This window comes from Cricetulus griseus, chromosome 2 (genome assembly GCF_003668045.3).
Source record: "Cricetulus griseus strain 17A/GY chromosome 2, alternate assembly CriGri-PICRH-1.0, whole genome shotgun sequence".
NCBI classification, from domain to species: domain Eukaryota; kingdom Metazoa; phylum Chordata; class Mammalia; order Rodentia; family Cricetidae; genus Cricetulus; species Cricetulus griseus.
The window spans coordinates 117,846,526-117,859,621 of NC_048595.1; the positions used below are offsets into that span (position 1 = coordinate 117,846,526).

A 13,096-nucleotide genomic window follows, 5' to 3' on the forward strand; every position below is an offset into this window, starting at 1 on the left:
AAATCATGTCAGTTAGAGGGGCCAAAGCAAAACTGAGGCTGTGATGATTTTATTGAGAATAATCATACTTTTTATACCTTTATTAAAACATAATATAATGACAATTGTCTGGGCCAATATAGTTGTAGTTGCCAGAATGCAATGAAGTTTGCAAGTCATACAGCGTTCAGAAAGTTAATGTCGAAAACCAATTTTCTTGTTAAGTTCACATGTTTTCTTGACTACTATGGAAACATACAAAGAAACACAAAGTGGCCTGAATGTTTCACTGTCTGAGGGAGTGCATCGGTCTCTCAGGAACAGGAAGGCACATTGTGGCCCACGAGCTATGGGCTCTCCTCTGGAAACTTATGACAACTGCCTCTCAAAGCATGCAGACCAGGCCAACTCGATGGTTCCGGTAATAATATGTTTTTATTTTTTGAAGTACATATTTTCTGCTTCCTACTGCCTAATATGCTTTAGTGTTGTTATTTATGTCTACTTAATTTTCTCTTGTTCTAGGTTGCTTGCCATACCTATTTTATAACTTCACATATAGAAATATTCACTATTTTTAAGTATATACTTAGACTTTGATGAGTCGGTTAGTCCTTACCAGAGTGAAGATAAAGACAGTTTTTGCAACTGCAAAAGAGACCAATTTGTTTTCCCACAGGTGACTACCACATTTCCAATATTTCAGCCTCTCCATTTCCTGTTCCTGACTGTGCCACAAAGGAGATCACTTGATACAGAGGCTTTGGTGTCAGAATGTTTTCTGTAGCATCCCGTGCTTGTTTAATAGTTTATCTTTAAGTAGTATTTAGCTGTAAAGGGGAATCATATTTTTTGTGAGTTTTTGAGATTGAGTTTCTCTGTGTAGCTTTGTAGACCAGGCAGACCTCAAACACACAGATATCCACCTGCCTCTGCCTCCTGAGTGTTGGGATTAAAGGCATGTGCCACCACCTCCCAGCTGGGGAATCATATTTTTTAAAATGTATTTGCCAGTTGATAGGCATTTGAGATATTCTTAGGTTTTAGAGATCATATGCAAGTCATTATGTAACATTGCCTATTTTTATTATATAACATTGTCTACATGAGTCCTTGTGGAAGCCTACATTTTCTGTTTACTGGTTAAATAAATAGGATTGTCATTTCTGGGTTCTGTCATTAGCTGTCTTGGATGGCTAAATGTTTTTATTGTTACCAGCAGTATGTGAGAACTGCAGTTGCTCATGTGTTTGGTTTAGTTGTTGTTCATTTTATTTTTGTTTGTTTTATTTTCAGTCATCACTTGGTATGTTGCATTTTATGTGTGAAAATAACCATTGTAGTTTTAAATTTTATTTCTATGATATCTAATGATGTACTTCTTAACTTTATACTTGAATAAAAAAATCTATTCAAAAATTTTATCTTTTAAAAATTTTAGGTTGTTAGTTTCCTTAGTAGTTCATTGAAATATATAATTTCTGATGACCAAACCTAACTCACTTATGTGTTTTTCTTTGATGATCTTTGACATTTAGTATGTTCCATTTTACTATTAACAGTGTAGTTCAATAGTCATTTTCAAATTAATTGAGGTCAATTTAACCAGTTTTACTTTTGTGTTTGCCTTTTGAGTTTTATTTAAGAAAAAGAGTCAAAATTATGAAGATCTTTGTGTAATTTATTTTAGTTTAGATGTTATAGATGTTTAGGCAATGAATGGTTCTAATCCCAGGACTCAGGAAACCAAGGCAGAGTATGTATCAATCATGGGTTCAGTGCCAGTGGGTTTTAAATAGTCTGTCCAAGCTTTTTATGTAGTCTGAGCTAAACGTTGATAAACTAGTTTGATAAACAAACCAGCCAAAAAATAATTATTGTGTCTGTATAATCAGGAGATTTATTAATTTGGAGATTTAGTGGTATAGAATAGTGCCAGGGACTAGAATGCTGAGGGAATGGGGCAGTGTTAGGAAACAAAAGTATTGTCCAAAAGAACAGAAAGCCCAGGTGAAAATACAGGAAGGTATCTTAGTAGGCAAGAGTAGAGGAATCTAAGCATTGAGAAATGCAAAGGGCTACAGGGAATTCCAAGCATAAACAATGGTTTAATAATGGTTTCCATGTGTTCGAAATATTTAACTAATTAAACAAATTTCAGACAGGAATGGGAAGACAAACTCATGTAAAAGTGTCATTTTGGCACCAGGCAAAGAGAATGTCAAACTCATCCACAAAGTGGATATTGTGTTTGAAAGTTTGGAATTTGACCTTTAAAAGGTATAAGATTCAAGTTAATGGGGTAATAGTATCTTTAATTTGTGTATCAAAAGATAATTAGAGTAATGCTGGAACCAAGTTTGCCAGGAATTTTTAATTTATATTTTAGTCACAGTCTTGAAGAGCAAATTATAGCCAGGGTATTTATACGAAATATATACTGTAGCATATGTTAATATCAATAATAATTTATAAAAGAGTTGGATGTGGAAAATGGTTTCACTATATTTTAATTAAAAATATTTAAGATAAATAGATAAAAGACATACTACCACACTCCAAAAAAGAAAGATATGAAGGGATGAAACATCAGGATGTGACTCATGGAGTTGATTTAGCACAGAAAATCCAAGGATTTTCTGATAATTTTATTTGATGTGTAATTGAAAAGAAGTAGTTAAGAATTCCAATATATTGCCTGCATAATGAGAAGGACCAGAGTGTCATAAACAAATAGAAAGGCATAATTAAGGTAAGGAGAGATATCAGGAAGCAAGTAAAGGCATCTTAAATCTATGATGTTTAAGAGATGTTACAGGAAGAGTTAAGTATTATGGGATTGTTATCTGCCTTTTGGTAGTAGCTAGGACCTGTAGAGATGAAAATTTGAAAGAAACAACAAAATCTCTGTGGAAAGGATTATAAATAGAATCAAGAACAAAAGATGATGACCTTAGATGCGCCGATCTCAAGATGTAGTGACCTGGTAAAATTGCCATAGGTATGTACAGCAGTAAGAGTTGAAACAATTTTGTTTCTGTCTGCTTCTATTTTTTTTTTCTTTTTAGTGAAACACGGGAGCATGGTCATTAGCTAAGAGCAAAGTGGAGGAGGGGTAACAAGAGCTTTGAGAAGACTCGAGTTCTCAAATAATGTCCTGGAAAAATGTGATGGTTTCTCTTAATAGTCAACTTAATGGAATTTAGAATTACCAAGGAAACAAACCTCTGAACATGTGTGTGAGGGACTTTCTAAATGAGAATAATTAAGATGGGAGACCCATCATAACTGGATGATACCATTTCATGAAAAAGGGTAGTCTGAGGTCTTAGAATGAATTAAAAGGAATTCATTCCTTTGCCTTAACAATGAAAATGTAATGAATGAAGAAAGTGAATGAAGGGACAGACAAGTAAACTGGAGTATGAATTCCTTGTGAGTGTGCAGTATAAGCTCTTAGAGTTCATGTTCATGAATTTAAGCTGGATTCAACAGCACTGGATTCAACTACACTGCTTTTCTTCAGATACATCCTGCAGCATTGTAAGTATAGAACAGGTAAGGAAATGCATTTAACTATTTTATTTTATCAAAGAAAAAAATGAAAGAAGGAGAGAACCATCGGTATCTAAAAAACTAAAAGAAAGGAGTCATTTGGACCAATGGTTCATTTACAAAAGAATCTGAAGGAAATGGCATTACATTTTTTTTGTAAATCATTGCTTACTTTCAGTATAAAATACATTCACTAAGAAAAGAAGGTACCAAAATAAAGACAACAAGATAAATGGAAGAGGGAAAAGATAAAGGGAAGGGCTATCAGGAGCTCCACAATAGCCTATTACATATAATTTCCATATATTTATAATCTTCTGAGTTTTACCATTATGCTATTGCTTATAATTGTTGTTCTTATTTCATTCCCTGAGAATTTCATACATGTATAATCACATTCTAATTACTCTTATTGTCCAGACCTCTGTCAGCCAAGCCTCTTCCTTCCACCATTTCTCATGTTCATGTCCTTTAGATTTGTGACGCACTGAGTTTACCTAGGGTCCTCAGTATGACCACAGGTATGAGCTATCTTTGGAACTTGATAGGATCACCAGTTCGGACACATCTGAAAATAATGACTCCATATCCCCTTCAGTAATCAATAGTTCAGCAGGAAAGAGCAGAGCTCCATGAGCTCCTCCCTCATTTAGGACTAATAGTTGTCAGGTCTAGTCTTGTATAAACAACCACAACTGATGACTTTATGATTGCAAACTGTGTCATGACCATAAAAATGGAATTTTGCCAGCCTTCCCCCATCTTCTAGTGTTTACATTCTCTTCACCTTTTCTTACTATATTCTGTGAGTTTTTAATGGAGTGGTATAAAGGTCCTGTTTAGTAATGAACACTCAGCCATCTTTTTTTTTTTTTCTCAGCACCCTGATCTACTTAAGGCTATGTGCAACTCAAAGGACATATCTACAAGTGGTGAATTCAGCTTTACATATATCTGTTTAAACTGTGAGAATAAGATTTTTCTATGAGATATGCAGGTGTACAAATTCTGTGCCATTTGTTGCTAAAACTTTCTAAACAATGAAGAACCATTTACCAATTATTTGAATATGGTATATGCTCAATGGAATTATGACAGAAATCAATGCTCAATGTTTTAACAAGAGCATTGGCATGGCAGTTTTAGAATTGCATTATGATAGTCTACTTTTGTCATTCACTTCAGAAAATGATGAAATAGTCATTAGCACATGATGATATTACAGCACAGTAATCGTTTTTCTTCTACTCTTGTGTTAGATTGAGTGCACACCTGATGAGAGCTGTGACTGTTTTAAATCATGACCTTTTCATGTTCCCGAGGCTGCTAGGCTGCTTTTGGATACTTCACTTGGAAGTTCACCCATATGGTTAGCTAAAACACTAACATTGTTAATAAGACTATGAACTTGTTTGGAAACACAGGCTTTGCTTCCTTTGATGAGCTGGGAAGAGAAGCCTTGGCACAGAATCACATCCTTTCCTGGCATTACTTAAATAACATTTAATGAGTTTGATCTGGGGATGAGTCACTGTTCTGAGAATTGGAGGTCTTACAAAATGGTCACCTTGTTAGAAGGGAACTAAGTATGTAATTCCTTCATCACACTTCTATGATCTCAGTGTCTGCTATAAAGCTCATAGGAAAAAATTAAAAGTAAATTAATGTTTTCTGTGAAAATATTTCCTGTTTTAACAACAGTAAAGTGCATGTTACAAAATGTAAGATTAATTTTGTTCCAGTACCTTTATTCCTAAATAAGAAAAATTTCAGGTTATTCATTCCTGGTTCAATCTTTTCAAGATCATTCTCTACGGTAAAATGCTTGCATTTCATAATGTAGGTGCTAGACCATGGGACCGTATCTGTCATTGTTGCTTACAGAATAAAACAGGGAGGAAGAAAATAGAGGAGCTGATGAATATTTAATAATGTTTTTAATCAGTCCCACCAAATAAACATTCCTTGTGTTGTTTTGAAAATGAGGTTTCCCTATCATAGAAGCTTGCAAAGGGTAATTTTTCTTTTCTCCAGTGACACCTTAGGAAACTAGTTGGATAGTTAATGATTTTGTGATCATCAGTGAGTTCTGCCACAAGAAAAAAAAATGTGTTTTCTTAGTGAAGTTATCAATATATATATATATATTATATATATATATATATATATTTATGTTTCCTAAAATATTCACATATAAACATGCTATTTTACATTTTTTATATTTAGGAAATTTTTTGTTCTCTACATATCACCAAGCCTTTTTTATTGGCTTATTTCATAATTCAGTAGCATCAAGGAAAAATAGCAATCATAAGACATAAGCCATAAGGGCTTTTTTACATCATAGTTAAAACTAGAAATTTTAATAAATTCTTTGTGACAAGAGATGAAAATCTTCTTCTGGTGGAACCATTTTCAGTAAATTAGATAATAGTCACAAACTACAAGAAAAGCAGTCAGCACTGAGGAAAGGAGAATACTATACAGAATATTGTTGAAAAATAGGATAGAACTTAAATGAGGCCCAGAGATAGCAAAATATTTTTTTCAGATCAATTGTAATCATGTGAACTCCAGTTGGCTGCATGGGTCATTAGGGTAAAAAAGGTGTGTGCTCTTCGAAGTGAGCAATTTGAAGTTGTCTTCGTAATATAGCAAATTGGTACCTTAAGGATCTCTAGAAATGTGTGAAATGATGATTTTTATTTTGTTTTATTTGGCTGTATAGGCTATATGTGTGTATATGTGTGCATGTGTATGTCAAATGAATAATTCATAGCAAATGGGCTCTTCTTGGTTTTATTTTTATGGTTAACTATTATTATATGGAGAAAATGAACTCTACATTATTGAAAGAAACATCATGGGAAAAATTATGTTCTAATTTTATGTTTCTCTGGACTCTTTTCACGTTTTAAAGATTTTAACTAACTGAAAATACAAAGACAAAAAAGTGAGAGTACTAGTGGTGACTGGCAGTGAAAGAGGAGGTGGTTTTCATAATGGTCAAACTAAGTTACTAAAACATGTTTGCCACAACATGAATGTTAAAGCACGGCAGTTATGGCATTTCCTGATGTATAATGTTTAAATTTTACCACCAAGGAGTGTTAACACCCATTGAATTTTGAATGGAAGTCCTACATAATTAGTACTAAACTCTAGATTTCTGTACATTTTTTCAGGTTAAAAATAGTTTTCTGGAGGACTTTGAGAACCAGATTGGTAAAGATGGTCAAGGATCTGCCAGATCCTTGCTAAATATCCATGTTCTTCAATCTCCTGCAATCTTGCAATCTTCTTGGTTTTACAAACTTATTTTCTAGAAGCTTTAGATTGGAATGCTTAGAGGAAAACAGTTTTTCTGTATTTATCTTCAAGGAATGGCCATGCTTACACTTTTCCTTTTTAAGGTTTGTGTATAGAATTTCCCATTATCTCATTGCCTAGGTAAGTTCCATTTCTCACCTCAATCAAGGAAAAGCCACATGTTATGACATAATCTTCTTAAACAGCAAATAATTTGAATGATAGATATTATTTCTCCTCCTCCTATAAGTATATTTTAAAGCCAATCTATCAGAGGTTGAAGAGAAGCTTATATTCTCTTCTATAAAATGTGATTCATTTAAATGTCTCCTAGAAGGCTTACATAGCAGGCTGGCAGAGAAGAGTCTGGCTCTCCGGAGACAACATAAAGTAAGACCATTGTAAAAAAAAACTTTATTGACAGAATGATTACAGGTTGAAGTACTGTATATAATAAGATAGCTACTAAAGTGTTTAGGAAATCCTCCTGAACTTTTAAAAAACCTATGGGTAGCTATAAGTAAGTCTTTGCATGTAGTGTTGGTACTGAATAGCTAAAACAATAAAAATTATATATTGTTTTTATTTCTAAATAATGTAAGGTCTACAACAAATCCTGTAGTAGATGCACAGATTTTTCGGAAACTCTATATCCTGTCATATGCACAAACTTTCATAGAGCCAATATCCTGCACTAGTATGATACCCTTCATGCAATCAATGATCCTACAGAGTCATGATATCATCAGCCCAAAGTCCACATTTCACATTGAAGTTCAGTGATAAAAGGGAAAATAAGGGATATTCTTGAACTACTTGGTGTAGGGTAAGACTTTTTGAACAGAACACTGGTAGCAGAGGCACCTAGAACAACAATTAATTAATGAAACTGAAAAGCTTCTGCACAGTAAAGGACATCATCATTCAGACAAAGCAACAGCCTACAGAATGAGAAATACATCTGAAAGAGGCCAATATCCAACAATATAAATAATTTTAAAAAGTCCATACATCAGAAAAACAAATAACTTAATTAAAAATGTGATACAGACCTAAACAGAGAATTTTCAACAGAGAAAACGCAAATGTCTGAGAAACCCTTTAAAAAGTGTTCAACATCCTTAGTCATCAAGGAAATGCAAATTAAAAATATTTTGAGATTTCATCTTACACCCTTCAGAATGCCACCACATAAAGCCATGTAATTGAATGGCTTCAATAAAAAAATATGACAGCTCACAATGGCAAGAGCGTGAAATAAAGGGAACTTATACAGGCACTATGGAAGTCAGTATGCAGTTTGTAAGGAAGCTGGGAATAGATCTATCTCAAGAGCCAGCTTACCACTCTTTGGCATATATCCAAAGGACACTTCATCCTATCACAGAGACAATTACTCAGTCATGCTCATTGCTGCTCTATACATAATATCCAGAAATTGAAAACAACTTAGGTGTCTCTTAACAGAAGAATGTATAAAGAAATGTAGTATATCTACACAATGGAATATTGCTCATCTTTTATTAAAAATAAATTTTCCATGTAAATGGATGGAAATTTTAAAAAAAGCAACTTGAATGAGGTATCCCAGAGCCAGAAAGACAAATATCATATATTTTTGCTTATATGTGGATATTATCTCTTAAGTCAATGAAAAACAAGCTAAAGTTCTTAGCTATAATGAGGCTATATTGAGAGTAAAGGACTAGTAGGAAAGATAGATCTCTCTAGAAAAGAGAAATAGAATAATTATGAACAGGTGGGGGACAGGAAGCTGGAAAAGAATAATCAAGCAGGAGGTAGAGGGAGAGAAAAAGGAGACAAGCGAGAAAGTACCAAAAGAGATAAGTATATATAAGGGCTATTTGAGGGGTTGTATGGAAATCAAATAGAGTAGAAGTGTACTAAAACATATAATATATTAAAATTAAATGAAATTGGAAAATATCAGGGAAGACAGAGCACCAACTGGACATCACTCATTTCCAACTAAAGCTTCCAGTCCTGGAATTGTATTACTTCTAATTGAGATGTATTCCTATGAGGTCCCTTGCAAGCAACAAAAGAACTTGTGGTAGTTTGAATGTACTTGGCCCCATAGCTCTTAAAGAATGATACTATTAAAAGGTGTGGCTTTGATGGAAAACGTATGGCCTTATTGGAGGAAGTGTGTCACTATGGGGGTGGGATTTGAGGTCTCATATGCTCAAACAATTCCCCGTAACTAAGTTCACTTCCTGTTCCTTTGGAAAGATGTAAGAATTCTCATCTACTTCTCCAGTGCCATTTCTGCCTGCATGGTATCTTGCTTTCTACCATGATGATAATGGACTAAACTTATGAAATATAAACTAGCTACCCCAATTATTTTCCTTTATAAGAGTTTCTGTGGTCATGGTAACTCTTCACAAGAGTAAAAACCTTAACTAAGTCACTGCTGCAACCTAGTTTGTAGCCAAGGTTATAGATTGCCTTCCACAAACTTAAGGCAAAGCCTTATTTTTGAAGGAAACACCAACACAGCTTATCGAACACAGATAAGTCAAGCTGGTACCTATATAGAGCCTTCAAACCTACTGGCTAGTATTCCAGGAGCCAGAAGATACTTTGCACACTACCAAAGGGTAAACATAAGCTCCATCCAAGCTATGAACACTTTGATCTATAATGGTGTCCTTCTTGCAAGATATGCTAGTTCAATGGTGGCACAAAATTTCTGGGAGTAAGCAAACAATATCTTATAGGTTCCATTCAGCAAAGATGGAACCTATACAGGCCACTGTCTGTATGGCCAAGAACCCGAGACTAGACAGGCCAGGGACCTAGGGTAAAAACTAAATTTTGCCATTCTACTAAAGGAACTTAGAAATATAATGAATGAGTCTTATTGCATTCTGTGACATTCCCACATCAGTGTCTTGCTCAGCCACCATCAGTGCTTCGTCCTCCTGTAGCCAATGTAAACAAAATCAGAGACCTACATGAAGACATTACTCATAGTGAGACACTATGAAATACTCAGTCCTAAATAGGATTTCTCCACAAAATCCCTACTGTCAAGCGTCAGAGAACTCTGCAGAAGAGGAGGTGAAAGAGTTTAGGTGCCAAAATGAATAGAAGAAACAACAGTTTCTAACAACAAAAGGACTGATGCACAAATGAGCTCAGAAACTGAGGCAGCATGTTCAAGGCCTTCACAGGTCTGCACCAGTTGGGGTCCTAGAGCTGAAAGGAAAGTTGGACATGAAAATGAACTCAAGGGCTTATCTGAAATTTCTTGTCTTATAAAGTTATATCAGGGTTTTTTTTTTTAAATCAGGCCTATTTTTTAAATCCTCTTTTATTCTTATTGTTTCCTCTTTGCTTTACCCTATAAGTACCTTGAATATATATTGTGGCTTCTGATTTTTTTGTTTTTATAGGATTCCTGAGTTTGTAATTGAATGGGTCTCTGTGTCTATGTCTGTTTCATGTGCCGTTTCTTGTTGTTCTTATTCTTCCTCCTCATCTTCCTCCTCTTTCTCTCTCTCTTTTAGTTGTTGTTTTTCTTATTCCAATGTGTGATGTGATACATATGTGTGTGAACTTACTATATTATCTTTTATTTATTTTTTCACTTAGAAACAGGTTGGTTATCTAATGAGAGACAGAAAGGGGTAGATCCAGTGGGAGAGGTGGTGGGGAAGAACTGGAAGGAATAAATGGATAGAAATTCATAATCAGGAAATATATGAAAAATCCTGTTCTCAGTGAAAGTAAAAATACATTGGAGTTTATTATGTAGAGTACATTCTGTGGTTTGAACCAATGCATGTCAAGAATCTGTCATAACAGTACCATAAAAGCAGCTTACTGCCCTTTGTGTTGCCAATCATGATAAGCACTAATATAATAGTTTTTTCCAGATTGTTTTCTTTTCTGGAATATTACATTTTTGGAATTACATGGAATGTATTTTTCCAGTTTCAGGATTGACTTCTTTCATCATATATTCAATAATTTTACACCCTTTTTCATGACTTGATAGCACAGTTCTTAGTGTTAAATAATATTAAATTCTCTGTGTCATGAGTTATGTTGATATTTATCTCTCAAATAACAATTTTTTATTCCCAAACTTGGTAAATGGGGCAAAAGTATGCAGACTTCTGTGTCAATAGAAGGTTTATTTATTTTTATTTTTTGATAAAAATCATTGTGAGTATTTTATGCTGTTAATATTTTTAATTGGACCATTTAAATAAGTGCATAGTCATGTAGCATTGCTTTTTGTTTGAAATTCTTTGAAGATTACAGGTTGCAGCATATTTTCAATTTTATAAACTAGAAAGGATGAAGAACAATTGAAACTCTAAAATATGAAGGATGAAAATGGTACAGACATAATAGAAGTCATTTTTATATTCTCCACAAACTTAAAATACTCTCATCATGTATTTACTTTAATCTTAATTCCAATCCCATCTAAGAACAAACTTTGTACAATTTTTATTCTCTTGTATTTGTTAAATTGCCAGAACATGGTAATTCTTGGTGACATGACATCACAATCTTAAGAATGTGTAAAATGCTGTTGTTGGATGAAATAACTTATAGATTGCCATTACATAAGGTTGATGGTATTACACTCAGCCTAACTAATTCATACCTTCTCAGTCTTAATTTCTTTTTTTTAATTTTATTTTATTAGTTCTAGTTAGGGAACAAGCTTATTTCAGGTCCCTTCTCCCTCTCCCTCCCCTCACCCCTAACCCACCTTCCCCACCCCCAGCCACCCCCACACCCCATCCACCCACCACTCCCCAGGCAGGGTAGGGCCCTCAATGGGGGCTCTGCAAAGTCCACCAAGTCTTCCTATGCTGGTCCTGGGCCCTTCCCCATGTGTCCAGGGCCAGAGTGTAACCCTTCACGTGGGATGAGCTCTCAAAGTCCCTTCTTGCACCAGGGAAAAATACTAATCCACCATCAGAGGCTCCCTGGAGTGCAGAGGCCTCCTTATTGACATCCATGTTCAGGGGTCTGGATCAGTCTTGTACTGGCCTCCCTGACAGCATCTGGGGTCAATGTGCTCTCCCTTGTTCAGGTCAACTGTTCCTGTGGGTTTCTCCAACCTGGTGCAGACCCCTTCATTCTTCATTCCTCCCTCTCTTCAACTAAATTCCCAGTTTTGGCTCAGTGTATATCTGTGGATGTCTGTCTCTGCTTCCTTCAGCCACTGGGTGAGGGCTCTAGGATGGCATAAAGAGAAGTCATCAATCTCATTTTAGGGGAAGGGCTTTTGGGTTATCCTCTCCACCATTGCCTGGATTGTCAGATCGTGTCATCCTTGTCTTAATTTCTAAGTGTTGTATTCTTCAACTATAGGTGGACTTACCCATTCTCCCAGCGTGTCTATCAGTTTTTGTAATATATCTATGTATGTTTTGTTAAATCTCTCTCTCTCTCTCTCTCTCTCTCTCTCTCTCTCTCTCTCTCTCTCTCTCTCTCTCTCTCTCTCTCTCTCTTTCTCTCTCTCTCTCTCTCTCTCTCTCTCTCTCTCTCTCTCTCTCTTTCTCTCTCTCTCTCTCTGTGTGTGTGTGTGTGTGTGTGTCTGTGTGTGCTTGTGTGCCCACACACACATGCAGTAGTTTAGCACCTATAGTGGCATACCTGCAGAATCAGAGGATAACTTGCTGGTGGAGTCAGATTTCTCCATCTATCATATGATTCAGGGGTGTATCTTTGCTCAAGTGTGGTATTTTTACTGTTGGGTGATCTCACTTATCTTTAAATTATAATTTTAAAGAATATTTGAAGTGTGGTTTGTGGATAGAAGATTCTGTTCCACCTGGATCCACAGCTGTTTCATCCCAAATAAACACATAGATGCTTATATTAAGTATAAACTCTTTGGTCAATGCCTCATGTTTCTTATGAGCTAGCTGTCTTGTAATTATTAACCCATTTATATTAATCTATGTATGTCCATATGGTCTTGGTTTACCAAAGAATGTTGGGTGTCTTGCCTTCCCAGTAGCTACATGGCATCTCCTTGAATCTGCCTACTGCTGAGGGAGTTGAAGACTAGATAGTATAGTGATTGTGTTCCTTTTTTTTGTTTGGTTTACTGAGACAGTGTTTCTCTGTGGCTTTGGAGCCTGTCCTAGAACTAGCTCTTGTAGACCAGGCTGGTCTTGAACTCACAGAGTGCCATCTGTCTCTGTCTCCTGAGTGCTGGCACTAAAGTGACACCAACGCCCAGTTGTTTTCCTTG

At 35.4% G+C, this 13,096-nt stretch overlaps 1 pseudogene; it reads left to right on the plus strand.

Moving 5' to 3' along the window:
- The first annotated feature begins 328 nt into the window (after positions 1 to 328).
- Positions 329 to 13,096, plus strand: part of LOC100760216 — a 52,675-nt pseudogene continuing 39,907 nt past the window's right edge.